At 37.1% G+C, this 17665-nt stretch overlaps 1 protein-coding gene across 3 annotated transcripts in view; it reads right to left on the bottom strand.

Annotated features, from left to right (window-relative positions):
- The window catches only part of CLOCK (clock circadian regulator), a 93169-nt gene that overhangs the window by 67142 nt on the left and 8362 nt on the right, over positions 1 to 17665 (bottom strand). For all 3 annotated transcript variants that reach the window (XM_060188041.1, XM_007534619.3, XM_060188042.1), the window contains exons 3-4: positions 8936 to 9022; positions 5879 to 6030 (exon numbers count right to left, since the gene is read on the bottom strand). The gene's annotated coding sequence lies outside the window, so the exon portion shown is untranslated. The remainder of the gene's footprint in view (positions 1 to 5878; positions 6031 to 8935; positions 9023 to 17665) is intronic.

The raw sequence follows: 17665 nt of genomic DNA, 5'->3' as shown, positions 1-17665 counted from the left end.
GGGTGGTAGCGCACATAGTGTGAAGGGAGATGACTGACTCAAGGATCCAGGTTCAAGCCTCCGGTTCCCGCCCCCTGCAGGGGTCACTTTGCAAGCGATGAAGTAGGTCTGCAAGTGTCTATCTTCCCCTTCTCCCTCAATTTCTTTCTGTCCTATCCAACAATAAGAAGAATGGTGAAAAAGTTGGCCTCTAGGAGCAGTGGATTCATAGTGTAGGCACCAGTCCCAGAGATAACCCCAGAGGAGAAAAAAATGCTTCAGGCTCTTTCTTTTTTCTCTCTCTCTCTTCATATGACAGAGGGAAATTGAGCAAGACACCTATAGCACTCAGAGGTCAGGAAGTACACCCCCCACCTTGCAGATGGGGACCAGGGGCTTGAGAAGGGTCCTCATGCATGGGAATGTGCATGCTCAAGAAGGTGTGCCACCACCCACCTCTCCCCCCTTTTCTTTACCATTTCTGTCTGAATTCTAGACTTCGTTTTTACCACTGAGTTCTCTATAAGTCTATCATACAGATAATTTGTTCTGTGCTAAAATGCAACAGCTGCTTATAAATCTAATACAGTTCAAGTCAGACTGATGATAAAAACTCGTAATTCTAACTTACAACATTTACTAATACAGACAGGAATACAAATATATAAGAAAGTGTAGAGGAGAAAACTAGAATTCCTAGAAATCACTTGTTTGTAACATTACATAGCATCAAGTTCCTTCCTAGTTATATTCTATTTCTCTGTCCTCATCTCCCATTTTGTCTTAACTGTATATAAACATCATTTTCTCTAAACATACTGAACCTTTCCAATGAAGCAGAAAATTAAAATCCTCAGGTATACAAAAGCTTGCCAATAGTGCCCAACAGAGCAATACAAATGACTTTTTAAAATTAATTTTTATTTTATAGGAAAGAGAAAAATTGAGAGCGGGAGATAGAGACACACCTGCAGCTCTGTTTCACTGCTCATAAAATGTTCCCTTTGCAGATGAGAACCGGGCACTTGAACCCAGGGCCTTGCACTTGGTAATGTGTATGTAACCAGGTATGCCACTGCATGACCCCTACAAATGGCATTTTAATAAGCCTGAATTCATATTCACAGAAAAACATATTATTATTCATATCATATTTCAATGAATATAAAGAATTAACATAGGGCTGGGGTAGACAGCATAATGGTCATGGAAGAGACTCTCATGCCCGAGTCACTGAGATCCCAGGTTCAGTCCCCTACACCACCATAAGCCAGAGCTGAGCAGTGCTCTGGTAAAAATAAAAGGAAAATAATAACTCACATAAAGTAAAACTAATATTATGTAAAAGTATATATTAATATATTAATATATTGTCATGGTGATAGCAAAGTGGTTACACAAAAAGCCTTCATGTCTGAGGCTCACAGGTCCCAAGTTTAATCCTTAGCACCACCATATACCAGAGTTAAGCAGTGCTCTACTAAAAAACACATCTTGTATATCTGTGTCCTATATCTGCTATACAAAATTAATTATTATATCTCAGTTCTGCAGGTCAAAGTCCAACAACACATGTTTCACTGGCTAAAATCAAAGGTGTTAGCAGGATTACATTCCCATAAAGAATATTAAAAGGAAAACCTTTTCCTCACAGTTTTCAATTATCTACAGGATGCCACATCCCTTAGTTATGACTAGCTCCACTTTCAAAGTCAGCAGTATAGTACGTCTATCTCAGAATACCATCTCTTCTGCCTCTCTCTCCCCCCATAAAGACTCCTATAATCATACTGGGTCTACCTCGATGACCCATGATACGTCTTCCCATTTCACATTCAGATGATGAGCAATCTCAGTTCCTCCTTGTCACACAACCAAATGTAGTCTGGGAACTGCGGTTCTGGGAACACCAGAAGTCTCTCTTTAGTGAAGGCAAAATAATGTATTTTTTAGGAAAGACAAAACATTAAAGAATAATTGGATCTACCAATAGAAAACAGTAGATACAAAAAAAAAGAGAGAAAAAGAAAATGATAGATACATGCAGCCCAGGCTAGAGCATTAAACTTAAAAGCATAAGGTTGTGAGTTCGATCCATGGTATCACACACGCTAGAGTGATGCTCAGATTCTCTCCTTTCATCCTATTAAATAAATAAATAAATCATTTTTCTAAAAGAGTATATCACAATGTTAGTAACTTAAGTTCTCAATTATCTGCTTCTTTCATATTTCATCAACAGAACTGAAAGAATAATGTAAATGATAATTCTGTCTGCATGAATTTAACATGCACTGCAGCAACAGGCTTTATGGATGCTTTTCTCAGTGGCAAAATGTTGTTAATGTCCCAGTGGATATTAGTGCACAGTTCCTCTTTTAAATAATATTTCCTGTGCTACATCATATATAAGAAGTGATGAATTTTCTAAGTGTCAAATGGGTATCTGATAAAATTAATAAATCCAAGTCAGTCAAATGGTCTATTTTTATAAATTATGTACATTTCTGAGATCTCCAGGGAGAAAAAGAGAAAGAAGTACAAAATTTCATGAATGTTATAAATCTCTAGTGACCTATTAGAAAATCTGATTAATATTATGAAGAACCAGGCTTATGCTAGCTTCTAAGACATTCAATAAGTTACAACTACTATATGAAAGCATAGTGACACTGTTTTAAGATACAATTCATCAATGAGGCCATCAAACTCATGTAAAATATCACTTAGAAGTATATCACTTTTCAAGGTCACAAATATTCCTGTTTGCAGCATAATCACTTCATATAAATATAAATATAAATATAAATATATATGAGCTGCTTTTGGCATATCTGGTTCAAGCACCCAGTCCCCACCTGCAGGGGGAAAGCCTTGCAAGTGGTGATGCAATGCTGCAGGTGTTTCTCTTTCTCTCTCCCTCTCTTATCTTTCCTTACACTCTTTTTCTGGCTGTCTCTATCCAATATAAAATGATAATTAAAAAAGGGGGGCTGCTTTGTGTGACTTCTGAAAACTTAAGTAAACATGGGACCTGGAGGTACAACTGGTTAGGTGCACACATTACAGTGTGCAAGGACCTGGTTTCAATCCCTGGTCCCCACCTGCAGGAGGAAAGCTTCACAGAGAGTGAAGCAGGGCTGCAGGTATCTGTCCCTTTCATTCTATCTCCTCTTCCCCTCTCAGTTTCTCCGTCTCTATCCAATAATAAAAACAAATAGAAATTTTTTTTTAAAGAAAAACTTAAGTAAACAGCCAGGCTACATTTGTGTATCAAGGAAGGTCAATCAAGTTCACAATCATCTGAAACTGGTTTAGATAGGTTTAAATACATCCTGAACTGCATATTGTAAGAAAACAACTATAAAGCATTTCCTTCACTAAAATAAAGGTATTTATATCTAAGATAAAAGTTACTTCTATAAGTTGAAAGTTTCTGCAAAATAGGATGTTATCTATTTGTCCATGCATGCACATATAGGCAAATATATGCATATGCTATTTGTTTGCATTTATCTTTTTATCCATACTCACAGATTAATTGATTGACCCTTGATGGGCAAATGGTAGACCAAGACCCTATCTAATTCTGTGGAATAGTCAAGATGAGAGGATTCAAGTATCTTCTTGATAGCATGCAAGTAGGAATAATTAAGGATTATAACAGATATATAGATGTGACAGCCAAAGTTAAAAAGTCACAGCAAGAAAGTCTATGACCAGGTTTCACAGGGTGCAAGATGAACTTAAGTGTGTCACAAGAGATAAATACAGAAGGCACATAACTTGAGGTTTCTATTTATTTTCTGGTCTGTTGAGCCCATAAAGTAAATTTATATTTCATTTATTTTTCAGTTCTGAAATTTTTTGTTGATTCATTTATATGGTTTCTACTTTCAGAAGAGAAATAGTTTTCCCTTCATTTCAAGAGCATTTGCTTTTATCCTACAAAGCATAGATATAATAGCTGTTTTAAAGCCTTCCTAATAATTTTGTTATCTAGATTATCTAAGGGTTAGGATCTATTTAGGCTATTTCCCTTAGAAAATGGTCAAGTTTATCGTAATACAACAACTCTTCTCCTAGGAATCTATTCAGAGAAGATAAAAGCACCTACTCAAAAAGATCTATGCATACCATGTTTAAGGCCGTGCTATTTGTAATAGCCAGTGTTTAGAAACAACTCATGGCCAACAGCAGATGAATAGTTAAAAAAAAGTTGTGGTCAAGATAAGCCAGGAGAAGGACAAATACCAGATATTTTCGGAGGGGATCTAAGGAACAAAGCAAAATTGACCATTCATTTGGGGACTCAGCAGCAGCCAAGGAGGAACACTAAAAGAAGATAGGGGGTGTTAAGTCTCTGTGGTAGAACAAGATGATGGTATGGTTGAGGGTGAAATGTACACACCTGTCTTGAGGAAATATGAAAATGTACCCTGCAACAACAAAAATCTTACAAATCAACGTTTCTTCAATAAGGTGATACTGGGGGTAGAAAAAAATATTAACAAATATTTTTTAACAAAAAACAAAGTTTTCACAGTAACAAAAAAATAGTCAGGTTTTCCAGTTTCTTTGTAAATTAAGTAATTAGGGCCTATGTGTTCTGAATATTAGGCTATAAATTCTATTAACATCATCTGGAGAATTTTTTTTTAAGTTTAGACTGCATCCTAACTGATTTATAGGTTCAGTACTAAGCTACTGAAAAAGAAATTGGAGGATTTAAAACAACAATAGTTTTAAAAATGTGGCACTGTATCAGAAGCAAACAGATTAGAATCCAAAAATGAAAAAAAATTCTAACAAATCTGAATCAGACACTACAAGAACAAGTTGTTTTTTTTAAGAAATGCTAAACAAAACATATTTGCATTCTTAAATAAAATGAACCAAAGCTCCTATCGTACACCAGGCATACACCCAAATGTAAAAGTTAAAGCAATCAAATTTATATAAGAAATCATGAAAGAATATTTCCTTAGCTTTGAGATAGGCAAACATATCTTAAGATACAAAAGGCACTAAGCATAAAATAAGATTGATAAAATTAACTCTATTAAGAAATTATCTTAATGAAGACACAACCAAAGAGTGAAGTAATACAAAATACAACAACAAAAAAACTTACCCTAAAAATAAAGAACTTCTACAAATCCATAAGACAAACAACCCAATAGCAAAATGAGCAGGTAAACACATATTTCTCCAGAGGGTAACCAAATGTCCTAAAGGCACAGAAATATAGTCCAAACCTTCCAAACTATCAGGCTAATTAAAAAAACATTAAATTTCACTACATAAACACTGAAGAGCTAATATTCAAAAAAATTAAGTGCTCATGAGAGTGAAGAGCAATAAGAATGCTCACTCACAATTGGTAAGATTAAAAACTAATTCAGTCTGGAAAACTAGGAATATCTATTAAGAGTAAATAGCTGGGGTCAGGTGGTATAGCACCTAGTTAAGCACACATGTTATCTAGCACAAAGACAAGGGTTCAAGCTCTCACTTCCACAAGCAGTGAAGCAGGTCTTTCTTTCCCTTTCTATCTCCCCATCTTCTCAATTTCTTTGTCCTATATAATAAAAAATAAATAATAAAATAGTTCTTTAAAAATAAGCATCTAAATTTTACTCTATGGCATTTGTCCAGCAGAAATGCATATTATTTTTCATAACAGCCCAAACTGATAAAGATCCAAATGTTCATCAATAGAATGCATAAAATGTTGGTATTTATACATGGTGAAATATGAGAAAGTAATGAAAAGGGATGAATTCCATGAGCCAATATGGACAACTCAGAAAACTAGATGGTCAAAAAAAGGCAAGTTATGAGGAATTAAAAAATACCAATAGTAATGAATAGTGATTTAAGTCAAAATAATAGTTACCTTTGGGAATGTGTGATGATTGTCAGGGGAAATGAAGGAGGCTCCAGGGTTGATGAAAATATTTTATATCTTGATCTTGATTAGACAAGTTTTGACTTCATAAACTTTCATCAAGATGGTACTCAGGACTTATGCACTTTATAATACACATGCTTTAATTCAATATAAAAAATTAAAAAGTTAGCAATATTGTATCAGTTCCTTGATTTAAAAATACAGTTTTTCTTTGGCTACTTTTCTTGGTGAAACTGAAGCCTAGTAATACTAAGTTTCAGCCTCAGTTTAATTCTTACTTGAGCAGCACTAAAAGTCGATTTACTTCCTTTTTCCAAGGTAGATACTGAAGTGCCTAGGTATACGCACTATTACTACAATAGGAGGAACAGAGAAAATATAGCTTCAGGTTAGACTTATTGAAAAAGCTGACTTAGCTTCAAGTCAATACTTAGCTTCAAGTTGACTTATTCATGAATTAGAAAATCCTAAAATAGCACTTTTTTTGTACTGCAAATGTAATTAGTCAATTTTCCATAATAAGTTCTAGATTTTCAGTTCCCAGCTTGTATTTGACAAAAAAAAAAAAAAAAGTAACAAAACAAGGTTTCTGAGGCTAAGCATCTAGGCTCATCATTAACTAAAACTGAATTCAGCATATTAAAGCAAGTTGTTAGCAAAAGGCTTTTGTAAAAATGCTTAGAAAATGTTAGCGGTATTCTGCAGACACGTCACAGAATGATGAGAAACTGTACCTATGTGCCAACAATGGTACTATAAAACATTATCCTCCCAATAAAAGGATTTTTAACAAAATGCTTAGACTATAATGTCTAGCTAAAAGAAATGTTGTAAGAAGTCTGCAATTACTAAGATAATTTTGATAGCTGCAATAGACACACACTCTTGAATTTCCTTCAAAATATAATAAATGTAATATAATAAAACAAGATTCATTTTTTTAAAGCAATTGTGGAGCTAAGAGAACACTTAACAGGTTTTTAATGAAACAAGAACAAGTTACGTCAAAGACAACCACATGATATCTGAGAATTTAATATAGAACTCCAAAGATTATTAGACTTTTAAATTACAATGATTTAACTTTGACCTTATGATTGAAATAACAAATGAGGTAATCACCAATACTGTTGACATAAAAATCTTTTCTGTGTTTAGGATTTTTATATTTGCAAGTTTTATTTTCTTTCTAGATACAAATAATTAAATCTATTTAACATGCTACTTATAAACTACAAACTTATTAAATCCAGTAAAGAATTACTGAACAGGGAATTAGTCTGGATAACAAAAGTTAGTCATAAACTAACAACAAAAAAACACTGTTTAGCAACAGTTCATTTGAAAGTACTTCAAAGAAAATACAAGTACCACTGGTATATTTTTTCATGGGAATAAATGGTAAATGCAACAGCATCTGGACAGTTTCCAAGTTTCTAGTGATGACATGCATCTAAATTTTTTTCTTGGAAGTAACTGCAAATTTCCATAAGGTATAAGAATAATTCAAATAAACTCTATTACAATTTATTAAATTAACCAATTGTTTAACAGGTACAAGCCCAAGCACACATGGTAGTACCACAGCAGTAGATAGACTCTCGTGTTACAGTATCTCTCTGAATGAAGAAGTCAGCCTGGGAATGAGCAAAAGTCAGCATGCATGAGGTCCTGCCTGGCTGTGGGGGGAACTGATAAATCTTCCTATATGAGTATTTTTTAGTACATGTGTGTTTTAAAACTTTCTGAAGAGAAGGCTTCAGCTTTCTTTTTTTTTTTTAGGCTTCAGCTTTCTTTGAGATTTGATAATTCCTAGGTTAGTTTATTTTGTCTCTTACAGTCTTAATAATTTATTTTTTTACTTTTTTATATTTATTTTCCCTTTTGTTGCCCTTGTTGTTTTTCATTGTTGTTGTAGTTATTATTGTTGTTGTTGTTGATTTTGTCATTGTTAGATAGGACAGAGAGAAAGGGAGAGAGGAGGGGAAGACAGAGAGGGGGAGAGAGAGGTAGACACCTGCAGACCCGCCTCACCACCTGTGAAGTGACTCCTCCACAGGTGGGGAGGCAGGGGCTCGAACCCAGATCCTTATGCCATTCCTTGCGCACTGCGCCATGTGCGCTTAACCCGCCACACTACCGCCCGCCGACTCCCAATCTTAATAATTTAATCAACTTAGACAAGTAAATATGGCCAAGGATTTGATCATTTTATCTAAATAAGGGGCCCGTAGAAAACATTTACATAACATTTCTCTTACCTCTCTAATTTCCCTATCTCCATATGAAAACTCACACCAGCACTCAAATCTATGAGTGCCTCTCCAGTCACATGGAGCAGGGGTCAGCTAACTTATGATGTGAAGTATCTCGGTAAATATTTCTTTTTTGAGTCCTATGCAACTACTTAACTGACATTAATTTAGCTGCATTCTAAGAAAGCTTTAGTCAATGATGCTGAAATGTGACTGTAATGTGATCTTCATATGTCACAAAATACCTCTTGGTATTTCTTTCCTCCAGTCAATGTAAACACCACTTACTCATGGGTCATGTAAAAACAGGCAAGAAGTTGGACTGGGTGACATGCCAACTAGACAGAAACCCACTTATACACTGGAACTACAGAGCATGACTGGGCCTTACTTACTTATGTCAACAGACTATCTCTAAACCTAAAAACCTGGGAGGAAGTAAATAATCCTTATTGTACTGTACAAATACCTCCCTTGATCTCAGAAAAAGACAAGAAGTTGTAATTCTTACTTTGTAAATGCTAACTGAAAAATATGAGGAACTAATGAAAATACTTGAGCATTCAGATATTATCTTTCCAATAAATAACTTTCACACTTAAGGTTATAAAGATAAGTAAATGCTAACAGGAAACGTAGCAGGTGAGGTCCTAAATATCTTTTATATAGTGTTCCATGCTTGTTGTCAGGAAATTATAAACACTATACTCCATCACTGTAGAAAAGAAAAAGTATGGTTTATCTCAGAGCTTAAAAAGAAACTGTGAAAATATCTAGAAAAACTCACCAAGATATAAAGAATCGTCTAAGAAGAATGCAGAATTATCCAAAGGCATCTTATAATGTGACAGAATCAGCTTCTAAATTCCAGCAGCTTTACAGGGAAAAAAAATAATAAATAATAAAAAGTGTGCAAAACAAGGGTAGCTGTGAAAATAATAGTAAGTAACTTCTAAATAACAATAGCTCTATGTTCCCTCCATTCATGTAAATAGCATTTACTGGCATTTCCTATGGGCCAGAAATTAGGCTATGAGTATATTACATCCCACAGGCTTTAGGGAGTATGATGATGTGAAGTACTACACAAACTGGTCTAGTGGAACACGGTTAGGAAAGACCTAAAAGAGGAACATTTAATGAAGCTTTAAGTATAATAGAATCAAGTCAATGTAAGCAAGGGAACAGACAGAACGGGGGTGGGGGGGGAAGTATAATCCAAACAGAACTGCATTTTCAAAGAAGTAGGAGATACTATGGTATTTGTGTGTGGAAAAAGTCCACTGTGGCTTAGAGAAAGGGGAGGAATAGTAAAGTCATACTCTGAGATGACACAGACCAGGGAGATTATAGAGATGAAATAATTTGCCTGAGACAAAGTCTCACAGGGCTAAAAAGGTAGGGCCTGCTTTACCACTTGGCTATGTTATACTAGCCATTGTGAAACTCCTCTCTGACCTCTAGCCTCAAAGACCCAAGAGGAATACTTCTGGGAAGGAAGCTGAAGGAAAAGTTCAGTGGGGAATGATCCCTTCAGGGGACATTTTCATGGGTCCGAGGGAAGATGATGTCAAGCCAACAAAGCTTCAATAAAGATGAGTGAATTGATCAACTGACTACCAGAAAAAGTCAATCTCAATCAGCATCATTCTCAATTTCTAATTAATAGTTAACAAGAACTTTACTGTGTGAAGACCTGTTCAAAGTACTTTATGTATATTAATTAACTCAGAAGTCCAGTTGTGGTAATTCATTTCCTTTTATAAACTATTAAAATAATCAGAAATGTTAATTTTTACCAAATAAAATTTTTAATTACCTTTCTATCAGAGAAGTACTATTCTGACTATCAACTAACAAAAAATATAAGTTTACAAAACTAAATTTTTTTTTCTAGTTCTATTAAAGAGAGAAGTTCCGTCCCTTGCTTATCCATTCACTGTGACACATTTCATATATTTGATGGTGAGGAAAATGCAGAGAATTCCTACCCATATGTAGATTTAGTTACTGAACTGCAATGAAGATGGATACTCTTTATAGCAATTTCAATTTTGGAACAAACTAATTTTTTTTTAAGTGAATAAAGAACCAACAGTCACACAGGTAAAATTTGATATAAGAAAACCAAAATGGGTGGGGATAAGTAACTATGAATAAAAAAATTACAAGAAAAGGAATTAAAAATTATTCCAGTAAGAAGCATACTCAGAAAGAATGAAAAAGAACCCAACTCAGGGGGCTGCGTGGTGGTGCACCTGGTTGAGCACACATATTACAATACATAAGGAGCCAGGTTCAAGCCCGCAGACCCACCTACAGGGGTAAAACTTTGCAAGTGGTGAAGCAAGGCTGCAGGTGCCCTGTCTCTTTCCCTCTCTATCTTCCCCTTCCTTCTCAATTTCTGGTTATTTCTATCAAATAAATAAATATAATTTTAAAAAATCCAACTAATGGAAGCTTGGAGATGTACTAGCAATCACTGTACAATGATGATGTCCTTGAAGTAAATTAAAACAATGAAGAAAGTAAAATATAGATACTATGTAGCAGAAAATTCAAGACTATAATCCAGTAAATGATTTAAGCCTTAATTCAGCAGTCTTCACAGTGGGGATCAGATGGTTTTAAGGGACTCAACTTCCATATTCTTTATTTCCATAGTTACCAACCAGTTAATAGAATAAAGTTACTGCATCATTCTGGCTTATCTCAAGCTCTATTTTACAGTCCTCCTTCTTTCTGTTCACAAGAAAAAGATCTATCTCTTATACAGCTAAAATTCTGCTACAATTCATTTCCCCAAAATGTAGAAACATCCAGAGCATTAACCAAAGATATACTTTTGGAATACCAAAGGAATACCATTTAAGAGGCATCATATAGGCACAGCAATCTTCATCTTTCCTTTCTAGTATCAAAGAAGGGGAGAGTGTTAAGAACAATGCCTGACTGGGCAGGGGTAGGTAGCATAATGGTTATGTAAAGAGACTCTGAAGCCTGAGGCTCCAAAGTCCAGGTTCAGTCCCCTCCACCACCATAAGCCAGAGCTGAGCAGTGCTCTGGTAAAAAATTAAATAAGTAAAAAAAAAATTTTAAAAAAAGAACAACACCTGACATATGATTTTGGCCTTAGTGGACTGTTAACACTTTTGGAAATAAGAATAATAAAAACATATGGTTTAAGAATTTATCTGAGGAAATAAAAGAGTAATAACAACTAGTGAAGATAACCATAACTTTGGTAATCCAGATAAAAAGCTTATGGCTAGATTCCTTATATAATTTATCTAGAATTATTTAGAATTCAAGAACTAGGAAACACCTTGAAATAGAATTCAGGGTCTAATTTCTCTATTCTCATTACAGAAATGAGATATTAGTACATTATTATTATTATATTCTTTTAAAAATATTTATTTATTCCCTTTTGTTGCCCTTGTTGTTTTATTGTTGTACTTATTATTGATGCCATTGTTGTTGCATAGGACAGAGAGAAATGGAGAGAGGAGAGGAAGACAGAGAAGGGGAGAGAAAGACAGACACCTGCAGACCTGCTTCACTGCTTGTGAAGCCACTCCCCTGCAGGTGGGGATCCGGGGGCTTGAACTGGGATTCTTACACTGGTCCTTGTGCTTTGTGCCACCTGCACTTAACCTGCTGCACTACCGCCCAACTTTCCTATTATATTCTTTTTAAGCAGACCACTTTCAGGTCTGGATTTTAATGGTGGCAAGGATTGAATTTGAAACCTCTGGTGCCTCAGGCATGAAAGTCTATTGTTAAAACCACTATGCTATCACCCTGGTCTTGTACAGTCTTTTTTTTTTTTTTTTTTTTTTTAATATATCTCTTAATGAGTTCTTCTAGCGTTTGCCCTTCTTCCGTAGCCAGTTAACAGCGTCAGGTTGAGCCTGATGTAAAGTTTCAAGACCTCCTTTGAATCTGGAGAGGTGGCAGTCGTTGACTATGTGGGTCATAGTCTGTCTGTAGCCGCAGGGGCAGTTCGGGTCGTCTCTGGCTCCCCAGCGATGGAACATAGCGGCTCACCGGCCATGGCCTGTTCCATAGCGATTGAGGAGGGCCCAATCATAATGTGCTAGGTCAAAGCCGGGTTGACGCTTGCAGGGGTCTGTGATGAGGTGTTTGTTCTTTACCTCAGCTGACTGCCAACTCTGTTTCCAAGAGTCTGGAACAGAGAAGTTCAGTGTAGGCATAGGGGACCAGATTGGATGATGAGACGTCAAGCGTTGGACAGGGTGGGCGAAGATATCCGCATATATTGGCAGGTCCGGTCGAGCGTAGACGTGGGAAATGAACTTAGATGATGCCGCATCCCGACGAATATCTGGCGGGGCGATGTTGCTAAGAACTGGCAGCCATGGAACCGGGGTGGAACGGATGGTTCCAGAAATGATCCTCATGGAGGAATATAATTTGGAATCGACCAAGTGGACATGGGGGCTACGGAACCATACTGGGGCACAGTATTCTGCAGTGGAATAGCATAATGCCAGAGATGATGATCGTAGTGTGGAAGCGCTCACGCCCCATGAAGAGCTGGCCAGTCTAGCAATGATGTTATTCCTCGCGCCCACCTTTGCTGCAGTTTTTATGAGATGTTCGTGAAATGACAGGGTGCGATCAAGAGTAACGCCAAGATAGACTGGCTGGGCTTCATGCCGGATTCTCGTATCGCCAAGCTGCACATTAAGCTCACGCGAGGCCGAGGCATGGTGTAGATGGAAAACAGATGATACCGTTTTTGCAGTGCTAGGGATTAGTCGCCATTTTTTACAGTAATCAGATATCAGAGACATGTCTTTCGTGAGTGTTTCCTCGAGGATGTCAAACTTGGATGCCAGAGATACAGACAGACTATAGGACTGCTCAGCTGATTTACAGTTGTGCTGGGGATTGAACCTGGTACCTCATTGCCCCAGGCATAAAAGACTTCTGCATATCCATCATGCTATCTCCCCAGCGCAGCCTTGTACATTCTTATTACTTGAATCTGTGTGTGTGACTTGAGGGTAATATCCTTACTTGCATTAAGTCAATGTCTTATCTTCAAGTAAAAGAACAAAGGTTAAAGTAGTCTGATTATCTTGTCTTTTCATAATAAATTCCATTGAAAACTATCCAGTTCTAGTAATATTTATCCATGGACATAAATCCAGTGAACAGAGGAGTTCTCCAGAAAAAAAAATGCACTTGTTTAGTAGTTATTAAGTAAACAAAATGATAAATGCATATTATATTCACAGTAAATCTAATTTACAAGAAAAAACTCTCTGACATCAACCATTATGGTTACAGTTAATAAACATTTAAACTTTCAGTTTCTATGCTCAATTTTTATGCCTAGGAGCATTTTCAAATGCTGTAAGAAGTGCCAACTAAGATGCTCTATTCAAACAAAATACCCTTCAGGAAAGATATGGAAATGTAAACATCTTCAGATAAAGAAATTTAAGAATTTGTTGCCAATAGATCTACCCCTAAAAGTAGCTACAGGAAGTTTTTTTTTAATAGAAAATACGAAAAGATATATTATTAGAAAACCAGGAAGGAAGATTAAAGAGTAAAACATGGACAAGTATAACAAACTTTCCTTTCTTTAAATCTTCAATAATATTTTTGATGGTTTAAAAAAACTGTAATTTTGTATGATATGGCTCTCAAAAAATATAAAGAAAACATAGGAGACAATTATATAATAAAAGGTGAAGTAGTCATGGGCAACTGAAATCCCCTAATGCAACTAATGTTATAAGTAGAGGCCACAGCATACCTCATGAGATTATAGCAGGACTTTGTGGAAAAAAGAAAAAGAAAAAAAAAACAACAATACCACTGTCTAGTAGGGCCAGGCAGTGATGTTAAATGCATATATTACTATGCACAAGGATCTGGGTTTGAGTCCCTGCTCCCTACCTGCAGGGGAAATGTTTCAGGAGCAGTGAAGAAGGTCTACAGGTGCCTATCTTTTTTCTTTCCCTCTCTCTCTTCCCCTCCCCTCTCAATTTCTCTCTGTCCTATCCAATAAAATAGAAAGGGGGAAAAAATACTATTGTCTAAAGTGGCTGGATGCAGCTCAGCCGATAAGCATTGTAGCAGAAAGGGAAGGACACACCTCAGGACTGAAGAAAACTCCCCAGACACTATGAACATTTTCGCAGTGAGGCAGTGGGTTTGGGAAAGAGGAAAGACCCTTAGTCACTGACTCAACCCAAGGAACATCCCAATGAAACAATCCAAGGAAATCAAGGTGCTAAACCAAGGATTCGCCTTTGCATGAGCGCGTGCGCACACACCCACATACAAACAAAACAAATCATACAAAACAAACAAACAAAACAGCAGACAATTTGCAGTTGGGCCAAATAGAAAGTCCGACAAGGTTCACCACAGGAGAAATGTGGAACAAAATTAGCCAGAGGTACCCAAGTTGGGAAAGGGTCTTTGTGAAGAACTTTATGCCTGCATGGGGAGTCTGGAAAAGGCAGAGTAGATAGATGCCTGCTGCTAGACTTCATACCTCTCAAGCATTATTACATCACCAGCAGGTGGTTTTTGTGGTTCATAACTTCTTCCATTACCTTTCTCTTCCCCCACAACAACTCAAGACAAAGGAGAAACCTAGGACAAACACCTGTTAACAGAAGCCAAACTAAATGCCCAAAGGAAAATGGCAGATACTCATTTCCACGAGGGATAGCCGGTTGCTAGAGAAAAAAGAAAGAGACATACAAAGGTGGCATAATCAGGCTCTCATCAGCAGCAGAAATCCTACAGGCCAGGCAAGTCAAGTAGAGTAGCATATTCAAAGTGTCAAAAGCTGGGCTGCTGCGGTGGTGCACCTAGCTGAATTCATGTTATACAGTGCGCAAGGGCCCAGGTTTGAGCCCCAGGACCCCACCTGCAGAGGGAAAGCTTTCCAAGTGGTCATGGTGCACCTAGCTGAACTCATGTTATATAGTGTGCAAGGTCCCAGGTTTGAACCTCAGGCCCCCACCTGCAGGGGGAAAGCTTTGCAAGTGGTCAAGCAGTGCTGCAGGTGTCTCTCTGTCTCTCTCCCTATCTACCCTACCCTCTTAATTTCTGACTATCTCTATCCAACACATAAATAAATATAATAAAAAATTAACTAAAAAATCAAAAGTTAAGAATTGCTAGACACCAATACGTTACCACTTAGTCCATAAGATCAATATATATACACTGTGAGTACAACCAGACATATAAAAAATAACTAGTTAAACTCAAGAAATCCACTGACAGCAACTAAGTAATAATAGGAGGTTTTAACACAGCCCTTTCAGCAATGAACAAATGCTGTATAGTTGGGACAGAAAAATTAACAAATATTTAATAAAGCATAGATGAGATGAATTTAATAGATATATACAGATATTTCTATCCCCAATGAAAAGAATATACATTCTTTACAAGTGTACATGGAACATTCTCAAGGACTAACCATATGCTAGAACACAAAGACAGTCTTACTAAATATGTGAACATTGAAATCACAAAAAAACATCTTTTGGGGTTAAGATGATATAAGGCTAGTATCAACCACAAAAGGAAAATTTCAAAAAATGTGGAAACTAAACATGTTTTTGGGCAACACTTCGGTCCATGGAGGACAGGAATCTCAAAAAGCAAAAAGAAATACAGTAATCAATTATCTACCTAATTCACAGAAGTTATATCTACCAGCTATAAAAAATAACTAACAAGTGGCTGTAAAGCACCTGTAAGTATGCCATTGTACTAATAATACTCAACAAATATGACTCAAATTGCTGAGACTTATTCTATTAATAGTTTTACTACTCTATCTAGAATTTTTAGATTCAGAAAATACAATGTTCACTATTCACTAGTATGATACTTATAAGAAACTACACTTTAAAAATAAGTTTACTTTAAGCCTCTGCAAAGAACTATAACTATACACAAACAATAAAAAGTAGTTTTGAGGGGAGACAACATAATGGTTATACAAAGAGACTCTCCTGCCTGAGGCTCCAAAGTCCCAGGTTTAATCCCCGTACCATCAGGTGTTGGTAACATGTGTAAGCCTGATAGAGCTTAGGGAGAACCACCCCCATCTTTGGATGGAGGTCTGAGAAGATAACCTCTTGGTAAGAAGTCTCTCTCAACCGAGGTGAGCATAAGGGGGGAAACTCAGACTTGGTTCTTTCCTTCTTGACTTTCAGGCCCACAGAAACCCCAATACTTCCCTCCATTAACTGCAGGCCACATGGCCACAGATTCACTTATTCAAAGTCACCTTCTGATTACAGAAGAACACACCTTATCACACACTTCATCACACACCTCAGACCCCAGACAAGAGAAATTCCAAACTATATGGCCTTTTGATATTCATCTTCTCTCTGTCTCACCCTACGGGTTTAACCCCTGTGCTTCTCTCAAATACCTTTGGATAATTAAGTTGCTTGTGTTATGGAGAATAACCATCTTGTGTCTCATCAATTCCTGTCATACCAGCCCCCTACCTTAAGGGCAGGCTGACTGTTAAGAAACCTGTAATTTCTGTCATATTTCAACAATAATTAACTTCATTGCTTTTCTATTTAACTCATGTCCACTTTGCTAATAAACGGACTCTAGGATTCTGGGATTCTAAGGACTCAGGTTCTAGGCACGCTAAGAGTCCCCTGATGTCTTTTACTTCGTGTCACCTTTCCCCTGGAGACCAACCCACCGGAGAAGGAGAGAGAGACCCCGAAAATCAGGAGCCAGAGCTGAGGAGTGTTCTGGTAAAAAATAAGAGGCAGCTTTTCTATAATGTAGAATTTTTTTTTTCACTGTGACTGTCGCTTTCATGGTTTAAAATATTTAGAACATGGGACCAGGCAGTGGCACACCTAGTAGAACACATACATTATCATGCATGAGAACCCAGGGTCAAGTCTCCAGTTCCCACCTGCAGGGAGGAAGTGTCATGAGCAGTGCAGTAGTACCACAGGTGTATCTGTCTCCCTCCCACCCACCCCTATCTCTCTGTAAGAAAAGAAAGAACAACAACAAAAGCCACCAGGAATGGTAGAGTCATTGTGTAGGTACCAAACTTCAGTAATAACCCTAGTGGCAAAAAATAAAATACAGTATTTAGAACAAACATTAAGGGTGGGGGAGACAGCATAGTCCACATGCAAAAAGAATTGCAGGGATAGTGTGGGGGTGCCTCTTCCCAGGTGCGTACTCTCTGGGTTGGAGAGAATGCGACCAGAGCCATCCTGGGCTGCTACTCACTCAGCAATGCGAGGGAGATGACTCAGGAACCAAACACATGGTGGCGAGGCAAAGCAATACTTTACTGATCAGAGAGCCAAGGCTTTTAAAAGGCAGACCCAGAAGTGGCAAGTCGGAAACAGAAATGGCTAGGAAAGGGGTGGAGAAAGGCAAAATGGGGCTGGAAAGGTAGGAACTTCCTTAGCAACTTTTGCAAGAGTTTTAACTGGTAGGATTAATACTACCC

This window comes from Erinaceus europaeus, chromosome 3 (assembly GCF_950295315.1).
Source record: "Erinaceus europaeus chromosome 3, mEriEur2.1, whole genome shotgun sequence".
Classification (NCBI taxonomy): Eukaryota; Metazoa; Chordata; class Mammalia; order Eulipotyphla; family Erinaceidae; genus Erinaceus; species Erinaceus europaeus.
The sequence above is the reverse complement of the archived record's forward strand: the minus strand, read 5'-3'. Positions and strand labels throughout refer to the sequence as shown.